The 14,877-nt window shown below is 41.0% G+C and overlaps 1 pseudogene; it reads left to right on the forward strand.

The window, feature by feature from the left end:
• Nucleotides 1–1,323: 1,323 nt before the first annotated feature.
• LOC126064631 (tripartite motif-containing protein 75-like) lies at nt 1,324–2,732 on the forward strand (annotated as a pseudogene).
• The last annotated feature ends 12,145 nt before the right edge of the window (nt 2,733–14,877 follow it).

Consider the following 14,877-nt stretch of genomic DNA (forward strand, 5'->3'; position numbering starts at 1 on the left):
TTATGCTATTAACTGACAAGTAAACAAACAAAAGCACAAGTGTGTAATGTGATATCCACCATCTAGTTGTGCATAGGGTCGCCATGAGTCAGAACCGATTCAACGGCACCTAACAACAACAGCCAACACTTTAAAATTTAACACTTTCGCTTTCACTTAAAGTCCTCATACAGTGAAACCCAGATTGCCTTAATCCAGTCTATGTTTAAAATGATTTAATCAACCAGGCCTTTTAAAGGTGGCCAATTTTTTCCTCCTAGTTTATTTGTCTGGGTTCATCTTATGTTGGATGTACTGAACTCCAAGCTTTACTCCTTGAGTCCTGATAGTTGGCTGAAGCTCTACAAAGTCTTGTAGCCTCAATTCAGAATCAGTAATTGCCTCTTGGGGAGAGCTACACCGCCTGGGCTTCCCATCACTTCCCTGCACCTTGTGCCTACAAATCATCACTAGTTAGCAGGTTACCAATAATTCAATGAGCAGTTGTGAGTGTGTATGTATGTATTTGTGTTTCTCAGCTTTATTTTATTTTGAAACCCAGATCTCACATATCTTTTTGTGAACCATGTGAGTTTTCCTGGCTGGTATCATTCTTTAAGTAAATCTAATTTAATCCAGGGTTTGATATTTACAGCTTAATATATCCAGCAATTGAGATGCTTAGATAAAAGAGAAGCAAACTTTGGTCTATTATGAATTTGACGGTATCAGAAATAATCAGAAATAGCTGTTGTTTAAACCAAAAACTACCTAATGCCTTTCTTATAGATTTCACAAGATTAAAATGATTGATCTTGGGATTTTCATCCTTGTTTACATGATTCTGTTAGAGTCAAGGGTCTTAAATAACTTTACCTAGATTCCCCAGATAATAGGTATACAAAGAGTGGTATCTAACCCAGGACAGGGGATCTAGTCCCAAGGGCTAGACCCAGCAGCCAGTTTCAGTGTACCTGATTTGGGAATAAGTGGATTGAAAGGGTAGAGAAAAGAATTGGTGGCATTCAGCAGGGCCACAAAAACTTTTTTTTTTTTTAATTTTAAATGAAGAAACATTTTGTCATCCTCAGGAACAAATAGGCACCTTCAGGTTGTGACTGGATTCTGATCAAGAGAAGTGCTTAACGTGGCTTCGTATTCTCTGGGCTGCCAAAGGGCTGGATGACTAGTTGTCCAACTAATCTGTGATCAGCAGCTGATTGTGAAGAGTACTTCTACTGACACAAATGTCTACAACAGAGGACCAGCAACCTCATAGGATTTCATAGCTTGGATACCTTCTGAAGAAAAGCACTCTCAGTCCTAGCCTTCATTCACAGCCTAATGGAGGTCACAGTAGCCCTGGCAAGAATTCAGGCAGAAGCCAACTGCCCCATCTGTCTGGATTACTTTAGAGACCCTGTTACCATCAAATGTGGGCACAACTTCTGTCGCTCCTGCATCTAGTAGTCCTGGGAGGGTCGATAGGACAGGTTCCCTTGCCCTGTGTGCCGCCACCCATGCCTACAGTGGCACCTTGGGAGCAACACCCAGCTGGGACATATAGCTGAAATTGCCAAGCTACTCCATATCACCAGGAGCAAGAGGAAGAGGGAGGAAGAGACATGCTTGTGTGAGAAGCACAATCAGGTACTGACCCACTTCTGTGAGGAAGACCTGGAGGTGTTGTGTTCCCTGTGCACGCAGCTCCCAGACCACCAGGATCACTACGTGAGGTCCATAGAGGAGGCTGCCTCTCATCACAGGAAAAGGCTCATGAGTTACATGGAGCCCCTGAAGAAACAGATGGAACATTTTCAAAAAATAGTAACTACCCAAGACAGGGAACCATTCGAACTGAGAAAAAAGGTGGAAAAGCAAAGGAAAAAACATATTCTCTGAATTTGAGCACCTGAACAAGTTTTTAGACAGTGAGCGTGAAGAAGCTCTCTCCAGGTTAGCTCTTGAAGAGAAGCATATTCAACAGAATCTAAATGCGAATATAACAGCATTTTCAGAGTACATTTCCACACTCAACAATCTACTAAAGGAGGTGACAGAGAAGAGTGTGATGTCAGAAGTGAAACTGCTAACAGATATTAAGGGCATCCAGGATCGTTGTGAAAGCCTCAACCCCCCAGTGCTCTATTCCTTCTAGTTAAGGAAGGAAGGATGCAGCCTTCCTCCACAGTATTCGGCTCTGCAGAAAATTATACAGAAATTTAAAGAAGATGTGACACTGGACCCTGAAACAGCACATCGAAATCTGTTTGTCTCTGCAGATAAAAATCTGTCACATTTGTGAAGAAAACACAAAGACTTCCTCCTAATCCAAAGAGATTCAAGTTTGACCCAGTTGTCCTGGGTTGTGAAGAGTTCAGTTCTGGTAGACATTACTGGGAGGTGGAAGTGGGTGAGAAGCCTGAATGGTCTGTGGGGCTTTGTAAAGACTCCCTTTCCAGGAAGGCAAAGAGGCCCCCGGCAGGGCAGGAGAGATGCTGGGCAATTCAGCTGTGCAATGGTATCTATGTTGCACAAGGCACGTTTCCAGTCACTCTGGTGATAACAGAAAAACCCAGAGGGACTGGCATTTATCTGGACTATGAACTGGGTGAGATTTCGTTTTACAGTTTGAATGACAGATCTCATATCTATTCTTCACTGATAGATTTTCTGAAATCCTGAAGCCTTATTTCTGTATTGGACGTGATTCTCAACCTCTCACAATCTGTGCAGTCAGAGATTATGAATGATAAACTCTCTGGGAGGCTGTCACATTGCTTGATTTTATTCCTGCAATTCATGGTATATCATGAATGTATATCATACAACTATCACTTAATATAGCACTGATGATTTTTTCTTTTTTTAAATACTCCTAAACTTTAACACATGAACAAGGTTGTTTTATCTCATTTGGTTTCTATGGTGACAGGGATGTTGTGGGGACTAATAGAGATTTTGTGGGAATTAACTGTAAAGTATTTCTGAAATTCTAAGATTGGAGTGTATGAAAATGTAACTGTATAACTCCCGTAAATACATTTTGTGTATACACACACACATACACACACACATGTTATTTATGATACGTTGCTGTGGATATAATTGTGACTCCAAATACCAGCAGTGTCACCCATGGTGGACAGATTTCAGGAGAGCTTCCAGACTAAAAGAGACTAGGATGAAGGACCTGGCATGGAGTTGCACCTGAGATAGGGTAGGAGAATGGGGCTGCTTAAATCTGAGGGTGTAGAGTTGCTCTCCCAGTGGGCCTGGAAGGCTGAGCTGAAGCCTAGTGCCTAGCAACCTTCATCCAGAATCCCAAGAGTGTGGACAACATCCAGAGTCTGGAGGTCAGGGCCATTGTCTAAATGGTCTCAGAGAACAGAGGATTATATTCCGTCCTTGAGATCTAATGTAATGTGTTCTGCTGACTTGCTTGGTGCCTCTTATCCCCTCCTTCCCTTGAAGTTTTCCGATTTGTAATGGAAATGTCTACCTTGTGCCTGATACACCATTGTACTTTGGAAGCAGATATTTTGCATACTAGGTTTCACACAGGAAGAGGAATTTTGCCCTAGGATGGAATTTGGCCTTGGAACTGATTTAAAACGTTTGGGATGATATGATATGATGGGAGGAATGTATTTTACTGGGGCAAGGGGATGTATCTTGGGATGAGAGGATGGAATGTCATGGATGGAAATATGTATCCCAAAAATGTGTGTCAGTTTGGTTGGGCCATGATTCCCTGTATTGTGTAGTACTATTTGTGGTATTTCTGTTATAGCAGCACTGGATACCTAAGACAGCCCTGCTGATCCAGGCTGTGCTATATATGAATAAGAAATAGGTAATTTTTCATTTTTTTTTTTGATTAACAGCAGAGATTACCACAGCACAGCCATCCTGATAATGAAGAAGTTACCCTTATCTTAATGAAATGGATTCTCAGAAATTCCTGGTAACCTTCCTCAAATTATAGCAATACGCAAAAAATACAGAGGTGTGAAAAGTAAAACTCTCCATTAGCAGGAATTGTAAACAACACACATATAGGCTGCCATGCACAGGTATTTGTTAATGCAGTGGCAGTTTAACACAATGTAATGGAACACAATATTATGGATTGAATCGTTTCCCTCTAAAATATGCACTGTAATGCTAACCCCCATACCTGTGGATATAATCAAGTTTTGGAATAGGGCTTTGTTATTTTAATGAAGCCATATCAGCGTGTGTGTGTGGGGGGGTATCTCCTAAAACTAATCCATAAAACAAAAATCAAAGCAAACCAGTTGTCTTTGAGTCAATTCCATTTCATGACCACCCCATGTGTTGCAGAATAGAATTTTCTGTAATCACCACTGAGGTATAAAAATGAGCAGATTAAACATAGAAAAAACAAAACAAAACACAAATCCACAAATGGGTTGAAGGTAGATGCCACATCAAGATCCTCAAGGAACACTGGGGTTGCATAGGCTGAAAGATGCAAGTATCTTTCCCCAGTGCCCACAGATAGAGTATTCCCCTAAATCTGGTGCCCTGCATTTGGTCTTTTTGTTTCTGGAACTATGAGAAAATTAATTCCTGTTCTTGAAAGTCACACACTTGTGGTATTTTTGTTATGGCAGCACTGGGAAACTAAGACACACAGATAAGCAGTATTTTGTGGTAGCATGTGGACATGGTTTTATATAATATGATGAGAGAAAAAGAATACATATAGATTTAGAAAAAAATGTGTATAAATAGAGATAAAATGAAAAGCAGAATATAATAGTTTTTGTACAGTAGACTTTTGTTACTTGCTTAGGTTGTACTCCTGGCCACTACTTCATAGGATATGATCTGTATTTTGGCAGTGTTAGCTTTCACCAACATTTCAAGTGTCTTACAGTTCCAGCTCAGTTGACCACTTCTTTCCTGGTTACTTTTTGGACAAAAGTTTATCAGCCCTTGCCGTAGGTTCATGGTTATCACCATATTCTAGTCACATTCCATTCATTGTATCCTTCCCACCTTTGCATAGCCATCCTCTTTAAATGTTGATTTCTTAAATAATAATGTAAACGTTTCATGGCATTAAATAGATCTCTATTTCTCCAAAATTAAAAGAAATAAATAACTTTTTTATTTATATTGGAAACGATGGGATGTGTAATTTGCTTACTAAACTGGTGAATTCATACAAATGGAGATGACTTGAATTGTGTATCCTGAAAAGATGAGTTGAATGAAGTCCTCACACCTGAGCCTGTGAATGTGACCTTATTCGTAAATACGGTCTTTCATGACAGTTTACAGAGAGGTCTCAGCTAGAGGTATAGAGTGGAGTTTGTCAAAACATAGTAAAGCAATGCCATTGTAGTCGATGAAGCTGAAAGAGATATGGAAGGATGCTCCCTTAGCGCCAGCAGAGAGAGCACATAGGCCTACTGATGCCCTGAATTTGGACTTCAAACTTCCATATCTGTGAGAAAATAAATTTCTGTCCTTTAAAGGTACCTATGTTGTGGTATTTTTGTTATGACCCTCTAGGGGACTAAAACACATTGTTAAGATATTAATGCTCTGAAGACTGATTTGATGTAACAGTGCCTGTTAATAAAAACAAAGTACATGTCAGGTATTACTGTTCTGGGGGCTGTCATTTCCTTAGTCTATAATGTGCTGCAGAAACTAGATGCAATATCTCTATCCTGAAATACAGAAACCTGATTATATCACCCATCACACTCCCTTTTAAACAATTGGTTCCACATTAAATATATATTTTTGGACCGAGAGATTTAGAAAACCAGTGTCGTTTCTCGAACCTCTAAAATGGAACCATGATACTGAAACTGTTTTCAACATTATGTCCGTGATCTGGGGTCCAAGTTCATTGAAATGGTTTCTGTCCAAACATTTAGTTCCCTTGATATGTCAGGAAATTAATCTTCTTTACAGGCTTCAACTGTACCATCTCAGTCTTCTTAACAGATTACTTTCCTGCCACCTCATCACATGTGAGCAATTTTCTGGTCTCTTTCTGTGGCTAGTTGAAAACACTGAGCTGTCCACTCAGTTGACACCAGTGGTTCTTCATCCTAAGGCTTCCAGGTAGAACAGGCTCTACCACGCAATTATACTTTCCATTAAACTGCGTTGATAACAAAGGAAACAGCCACGGTGGCAGCGGAATTAGACTCGATAGAAAAATCTAGGGGTGAGGATAGGTGTTATACCCATTGCTACAGATGCTGAAAACTGTTATATCTGCAGCTCTAACTCAGGTTTCCTCCCCAATCACATAAATTTGAGTCACAAATCTATTCAGTTATTCCTTAGGCTGACATTGTATGATGTCTCAGTAGATGTGAGACACCAGATTAGAATCTGGAATGCAAAGATGCCATCTTAAGTCCCCACCGTCAGAAAAGTGACAATCCAGAAAATAGAGAAGGAAACTACGTGATATGTGGATTTCCTCCAAGTGGATGGCTGTACATTCAGAAGATAGGATGCAGCCTTCCTTCAATGGGCAGAAATAAAACCTAGATTCTTGTAATTTTCCAGTAATCATTACACAGTCTCATTCACCATGATATTTTAAGAAATTGAAATGACATAGATGAAGTTGTCAAAAACTCACTGTTTATAATAGAGTGCGTGATGCTCTTTTCCCAGACCATCAGCTCTCATTCCTCTCCAGCATAACCATTCTTAACTTTCTTTTGTTTTCTTCCACAAACAACCTATGTACATACAAATATAGAAACTCATTTTTGTTTCTGTGTTCATTTTCAAGATAAGCATACTACATGCAGTGTTTTGCACTTACTTCATTTCAGTTCGGTATATTTAGGGACTTTTAAAAATCCTCTTTATAAGTCTATTTTATCTATTTTAAGCATTCTTTGCCCATTCAATGTAAAGGTAAATGAGGAATATTTGTGGTATATGTTTTTGAAGAATCAGTAGTGCAATTTGTTAATTTATTTAATTCTTTTAATTTTAGAACTGCAAATAATTTGCAGCAGGTTCCCAAATCTTCCTTATAAGAGATGGGGAATGACAATTTCAATAGAGTAGATAATTATAAAAAGAGGGACAAAACTGTCTTTGAATCGTGCTTTCGGTTTTGTATATAAAAACTTATCACCAAATCCCAGGTCACCTTGATTTGTTACGACATAATCTATTGAAACTTTCTAATTTTGTGTTTTAAATTTAGGTCTATGATCCACTTTGAGTTAATTTATGTGAAAAAGGTAAGCTCTTTTCTAGACTCATTTTTTTGTACGTGCATGTCTCATTGTTCTTGCACTATGTGTTTAAAAGACTGTCCTTTCTGCATTGAATTGTTTTTGCTCCTTTGTCAAAGACGATTGACTACATTTCTGTGAGTCTGTATCTGTGATGCCTATTCTGTCCACTGATCTATGCCTTCGTTAATACCACACTGTCTTGATCACTACAACTTTATAATAAGTCTTGAAGGCACATTGTGTCCATTCTCCAATTTTGTTCTTCTTCAGGATTGTGTTCGCTATTCTACTTTTGCCTTTACATGTAAACTTTAGTATCAGTTTGTCAATATCCACAAAATAACTCTCTGGGCCTTTGATCAGGTTTGCTTTGAATTTATAGAGGAAATGGGGAAGAATTGACATTGTCATATTGTCTCCCTGTCCATGAACATGGAATACTTCTATGTCAGGCCAAGGTTTGAGGTCATCAACAAAACACAGAATAGAAGGCAGAATAGAAGAGATAATAGAACAAGGTGAGCTTCACTAACAGGCACTGGTTACTGTGGTCAGTTAGTCACTTCCCATGGTTGATGCAGGACAGGTGTTATGGACTGAACGGTGTCCATGAAAATATGTATTGTAAATCCTAGCCTCTATGCCTGTGGTTATAAACCAAATTGGGAATGGGTTTTCTTTATTGTTACTGAGATAGGATTGGTGTAGCATGTGTCTCGAATCAATCTCTAACACGATATATGGCTCGAGTCAATCTCTAACACGATATAAAAGGAGCAAATTGAGCAGACAGAAATGGGGGAAGATAGATGCCAAGCCACATAGAGACCTCCAAGGAACAAGGCAATAGAAGCTGAAGAGACAAGGATCTTCCCCCATAGGCTACAGAGAGAGAAAGCCTTCCCCTAGAGCCGACATTCTGAATTCAGACTTCTAGCCTCTTAAACACTGAGAAAATAAATTTCTCTTTTTAAAACCTTGTGGTATTTCTGTTATTGCAACATTAGATAACTAAGACAGCGGGTCTGATGTCCACAACCGTCTTGTCATACAGGTAAACTCCATTCCCTCCCTGCTGGGGACAGATACAGAGTTGGGGTAGACCTGGTGCCATATGCTGCCCACACATGAGCAGAACACAGAAAGCTACTCTGTGTTGAGAACTGGGAGGCAGGTTTCTATCCTAAGAAGTGGGAAAGGGAGACACATTCACTTCTCAACATCCGCTATCACCAAATGTTCTGGACACAAGGGCTCTGAGTAGGCAGCCCACATTAGAAGGCACAGACCATTTTCCCATCACTCTCCATTTATTGGGATCTCCCTTGTTTTCATACGTTAGAGTTTTGTCATTTTCCTCATAAATCTTACACAGATTTTGTGAGATTTATACTTAAGCATTTAAAATTTTAGTGCTAATGTAAATGGTGTTGTGTTTTTTATTTCAAATTTGCATACAATGGAGTACTGATCAGCAATAAAAGGAATGAACAATCAAGCTACCTGAAAGATCAGGAGTTAAAGAAAACAATCTGAAAAAGCTACTTACTGCATCATTCGAAATATATGACATTCTGGAATAGACAGTTAAAAGATCAGTGATAGCCAGGAATTCAGAGAGAGAGAAGGAGAGGGAAGAACAGGTGGAGCACAAGGCATTTTTAAGGTAGTGAAACTATTCTGTATTTTGCTGTCATGCTGGACACATGAGATTATGCATTTGTCAAAACCAGTAAGACTGTACAATCTAAAGGTCACCACTAATGTAAACTATAGACTTTAGTTAATAATGATGAACAAGTATGTTTATGAACTGTAACCAATGTGTCACATGAATGCAACATGCTAATAATAATAGACACAGTATGTGGATGGAAGGGGGGGCATGTGGGATTTCTCTCTAATGCCTGTACAATTTTTCTGTAAACTTAATAGCGCTCTAAAGAAATACTCTATTAAAAAAAACACATCAGCTGTAAAACAACAAAAAACGGAGTCAAACTCTTTATTATAAATGCTCTCTATGATCATAGGAAAAAATATAGTAACATACAAAATGATATCTTAGGAGGTTCATCATTCATTTCTGACAATACGTATTGCAAGAGAATTTGAAGACGGTCCAATAGAGAAATAGGGTATAAGTTTTTCTGTAGTCATTACAGTGGAAGTACAAAAATGTGATTTATTATTCAAATTGTAGAATGAAATCTCTCCTAACTCATAGTCCAGAAAAACACCAATCCGTGTGAGCTCTACTGACTCCCATGCAGCAAGTTTACTATTCCAGAGCTCAATTTGCCAGCATCCATTATTTGGGAAAGGTGATGTAACTGCATTTCCAGGGAATGATTCTTTACACACACCTAAGGACCAATCACCTGTCCCTCTTACTTCTACCTGCCAAAAATGTCTGCCACTATCAAATCCCTCAGAACTCAAGACAGAACGGTAAACATTAAATTCCCAGGGACTCTGAGGACAGTTTGGCTTCATCATTCTATACATCACAGTTTTTCTATCTTCTGAGACAATAAGATTGGAGTGGGCAGTTTTAGGATCTAGTATCAAATTTACCTGAAATACGCTGATCATATTTTGCAGACCAAAATATTGTGGAGGGAGACTGCAATGCTCCCTCTTTAGCTCATATGAAAACACTGCTGGGGGTTTTAGGAGTTCATACCTGTTGTGGATGCGTCCAACACCTGTCAGTAAGTCCAGGTCTTCCTGCACACACTTCTCTGTTATTTCACTTAACAGATTTTTTAGTATGGAAGTATGGTCTGAAATTTGGATTCTGTTTGCAATTAGTTTTTTGTTAATATCCTCCTCTTCTTTTAGGAGCCTAACATGAATTTCTGCCTGCTCCTTTTCCAAGAAACATATTAAGTGTTGAAATTCTGAGTGTAAGTCACTCTTCTGATTTTCTACTTTGCACTTCAATTTCACTACTTTTGAGACTGCCATACCTAACCCATTTTCGGCATCCCCAACATGCTTCTTCAGGGACTCAATGCAGCTTTTGAGCTTTCTCCTGTGACTTGATGCAGCTTGCTCAATGGGCATCAGGAGGTGATCCTGGTGGTTGGAGGAGATCCTGCACTGGGGACATAGTAGCTCCAGGTCCTTCTCACAGAATAGGGAAAGCTCCTGATTGTGCTTCTCACACAGGGGCTTCTCTTCCTGGCGTTTCCTCTTGCTCCTCCTGGTGGGAAGTTGCTTAACAATATCAATCATGTTACATAATTGAGTGTTCCTTCTGAGGCTTCCATCGGGACACTGTTGGAGGCAGACTGGACAGGGGAAGTAGTCCTGTAGATCAATCCAGTACTGTTGGATGCAGGAGCAACAGAAGTTGTGGCCGCAGTCAATGGTCACAGGGTCTTTCAGATAATCCAGGCAAATGGGGCAGCTAGCCTCTGTGAGGAGGTTGCCCAGTGAGACGGCAAAGGCCATTGTGCAGTGAGGGCTTCAATCTAAGGGAGCACTCTTCAACACAGCCTAGTTTTCTGGGAGCTAAGGAAAGTGAGAAAATGATGACTTAGGGTTTTTTGTTTCTTGTGAGGGTTAAGTAAGATAAAGGCTGTTCAGGGCATTGGGGATATCAGGCCTCAGGGTTCTTATCCCTCCACTCATCCCAACTATACAAAAAACTGTTTGTCACTGAGACACCCTGGAAGGTGATTCCACACTTGGCTTCAGGTCAGCCACCTCCAGGCACTTGTCAGGCATAGATATTTGTCACCCCTTCTCTGATTCCGGAAAACCTGGTGGCATAGTGGTTAAGAGCTACAGCTGCTAACCAAAAGGTCGGCCAATGGAATCCACCAGGCACTCCTTGGAAACCCTATGGGGGCAGTCCTACTGTGTTCTATAGTGTCACTTTGAGTTGGAATCCACTCAACCACAACGGGTTTGGGGTTTTTTTTGTTTGTTTTCTCTGATTCCAGAGGATTAGGGTGGGATCTGGGTATGTGTATTTTTAACAAGCAGTTAGAACCATAATGTATGATCTCTTTAAAAATACTGCAAACGCACCATGCACAAAAACGAACTCAAAATGGATCAAAGACCTAAATATAAAATCTAAAACAATAAAGATCATGGAAGGAAAAATAGGGACAATATTAGGAGCCTTATTACATGGCGTAAACAGTATACAAAACATTATTAATAATGCAGAAGAAAAAGTAGATAACTGGGAGCTCCTAAAAATCAACACCTGTGTTCATCGAAAGACTTTGCAAAAAAAAAGTAAGATTACCTACAGAATGGGAAATAGTTTTTGGTTATGACATTTCCAATCAGCGCCTGATTTCTAAAATCTACATTATTGCAAAAACTCAACTACAAAAAGACAAATAACCCAATTAAAAAATGGGCAGAAGATATGAACAGACACTTCACTAAAGAAGACATTCAGGTAGCTAACACATACACAAGGAAATGCTCACAGTCATTAGCCATTAGAGAAATGCAAATCAAAACTACAATGAGATTCCATCTCACTACAACAAGGCTGGCATTAATCCAAAAAACACAAAATGTTATATGTTGGAGAGGTTGTGGAGAGATTGGAACACTTCTACACTGCTGGTGGGAATGTAAAATGGTACAACTACTTTGGAAAGCGAATTGGCGCTTCCTTAAAAAAAGCTAGAAATAGAACTACCATACGATCCAGCAATCCCACTCCTTGGAATATATCCTAGAGAAATAAGAGCCTTTACAGGAACAGATAAATGCACATCCATGTTCACTGAAGCACTATTTACAATAGCAAAAAGTTGGAAGCCAACAAGCTGCTCATCAACGAATGAATGGATAAATAAATTTTGGCATATTCACACAATGGAATACTATGCATTGATAAAGAACAGTGATGGATCTGTGAAACATTTCATAATGTGGAGGAATCTGGAAGGCATTATTCTGAGTGAAATCAGTCCGTTGCAAAAGGACAAATATTGTATAAGACCACTATTATAAGGACTCGAGAAATAGTTTAAACAGAGAAGAAAATATTCTTTGATGGTTATGAAAGGTGGGCGGGAGGGAGGGAGGGTGGGAGAGGGGTATTCACTAATTAGATGGTAGGTAAGAACTACTTTAGGTGAAGGGAAAGACCACACACAACACAGGTGAAGTCAGCACAACTGCACTAAACCAAAAAGCAAAGAAGTTTCCTGAATAAACTGAATCCTTCAAAGGCCAGCATAGCAGGGGTGGGGGTTTGGAGACCATGGTTTCAGGGGGCATCTAAGTCAATTGGCATAATAAAACCTATTGAGAAAACATTCTGCAGCCCACTTTGAGAGTGGTGTCTGGGGTCTTAAACGCTAGCAAGCAGCCATCTAAGATGCATCAATTGGTCTCAACCCACCTGGATCAAAGGAGAATGAAGAACACCAAGGACACAAGGTAATTATGAGCCCAGGAGGCAGAAAGGGCAACATAAGCCAGAGACTACATCAACCTGAGAGCAGAAGAACTAGATGGTGCCCGGCTACAACTGATGACTGCCCTGACAGGGAACGCAACAGAGAACTCCTGAGGCAGCAGGAGAGCAAGGGATGCAGACCCCAAATTCTCATAAAAATACCAGACTTGATGGCCTGACTGAAACTAGAAGGACCCCGCTGGCCGTGGCCCCCAGACCTTCTGTTGGCCCAAGACAGGAACCATTCCCAAAGCCAACTCTTCAGACAGGGATTGCACTGGACAATGGGATGGAGAGGGATGCTGGTGAGGAGTGAGCTTCTTGGGTCAGGTGGACACTTGAGACTATGGTTACATCTCCTGTCTGGAGGGGAGATGAGAGGGTAGAGGGCATTAGAAGCTGACAGAATTGACAGGAAAAGAGAGAGTGGAGGGAGGGAGCCGGCCGCGAGCAACTGGGAGTATGTAGCCAGGTGTATGTAAGTTTTTTGTGTGAGAGGCTGACTTGATTTGTAAACTTTCACTTAAAGGACGTTAAGAAAAAACTGCAAACCCGAGTTTGGATTCACTTTAAGGGTCTATCTCAGCCCTGTATTTCTCCTATGTTCCAGCCTCCTGCACCCACGTGGCTCGCTTTTGGCTTACCTGGAGCAACCAGCACTGTGGAGGGTCGCCGCTCCCTGAGGGTCCTCTCTGCGGAGGTTTGCTGCTGCGGAGGTTCCCCTCTGCGAGAGTAGCGATTGAGGAGGGTCGCCGCTGCTGAAGGTTGCCACTCTAGACGGTCTCCGCAGCGGAGGGTCACGCCTGCAAAAGATCGTTGCTGTGGAGGATCGCTGTGGCTTGTCTCCCAGGCTGGTCTCCACAGTCAGCCTTGTACCTGAAGGCTGGTCAGTGGTTGGACCACAGCATATATACACAGCTGGAGGGTGGAGCTCTTCCTAGGACGGTCCCCAATCAATTGGTGGTTCCTCCCTTGAGGAAGGAGGGCAGGGATGGGCAATGTGGGAGAGAATGGTTGGTTGGTGGAGAAAGGGATCTCCTGTGAGTCAATCAAGACAGGTGGGCCAGGCTCGCGGTTAATAGGCATGATTTCATTTACACCTTCGTAACCGTTTTAGCCTGTCAGCGTCCTGTAATCCCATCTTTGCTGATAATCTTTAAGTCTGAGGGAGACCTATTCATATTTTCACCCTGGTTTGTTTACCTCTGGAACCCACCAGTTTAACCTTTAAATTTCAATATGCAATTTTCAGCACCATGCAGTACAAGGAATGGCAGAATTTCACATTTCAGTTGCAGAGATCTGGGTTGAGTCTATCCCTTCCTCCTTGCATCCTCACCATAAGCTGCAACACATTCCAGTGACTGAAGTATCTTCCACTCACACTTTTCACAAACCAAAACCAAACCAAATCAGTTGTGGTCAAGAAGATTCCGACTCATGGTGATCCTATAAGACTGAGTAGAACTGCCCCATAGTGTTTTCAAGGAGTGGCTGGTGAATTGAAACTGCGGGCATTTTGGCTAGGAGCTTTAGCTCTGAACTACTTCATCATCATGGCTCCACCACTTTCCATAGAGTGGCCACTTGAACAGACCTAGAAGGCAAGCCAATCATGCACATGCCTGACATAGAAAGAGAACTTGTAAAATGTGTCAAGCCAAGGACAACCAGCTGTTCGTTGTTTAGGTTCTCTGACCCCATGCCTCCAAGATATGAAGGAACTGGGGAGAAGGAAATCTTATGACGAAAAAAACACTGAGATATGCCAGCATGAAGCAACAAGCAGCAGGGCCAGGAAGCAGAACTACCAGGACTGAGGACGCCTCTGATTATCTGCTGACTCTACTCCACCTTGTATCTTCATGGGGTTGGTCAGCAGCTACTATAATTGCCCCCTCTTTTCCAGTGTTCCACCCTCATCTTTATCCTCTTGCACATCTCAGTCCCTATCTGAAAACCAGTTACCATCATGACCATCTCCACCAGACTACACTGCACAGCCTCTTAAGTGATTTACTCCCATTACCTTTACCTCACCTCTTCCATACATGTTATCTTTTTTTCACATTGGAACTTTAATCATGCTACTTAAAACAATGGAGTAGTTTTCATAGCTCTTGGAAAGAAACAAAAACTTTACCAGGTGTCAAAAGCCCCTACACTGGTTGCCGTCTATTCTTAGCTCATCACCCA

The sequence above is a fragment of the Elephas maximus genome, chromosome 21 (genome assembly GCF_024166365.1).
Source record: "Elephas maximus indicus isolate mEleMax1 chromosome 21, mEleMax1 primary haplotype, whole genome shotgun sequence".
NCBI lineage: Eukaryota > Metazoa > Chordata > Mammalia > Proboscidea > Elephantidae > Elephas > Elephas maximus.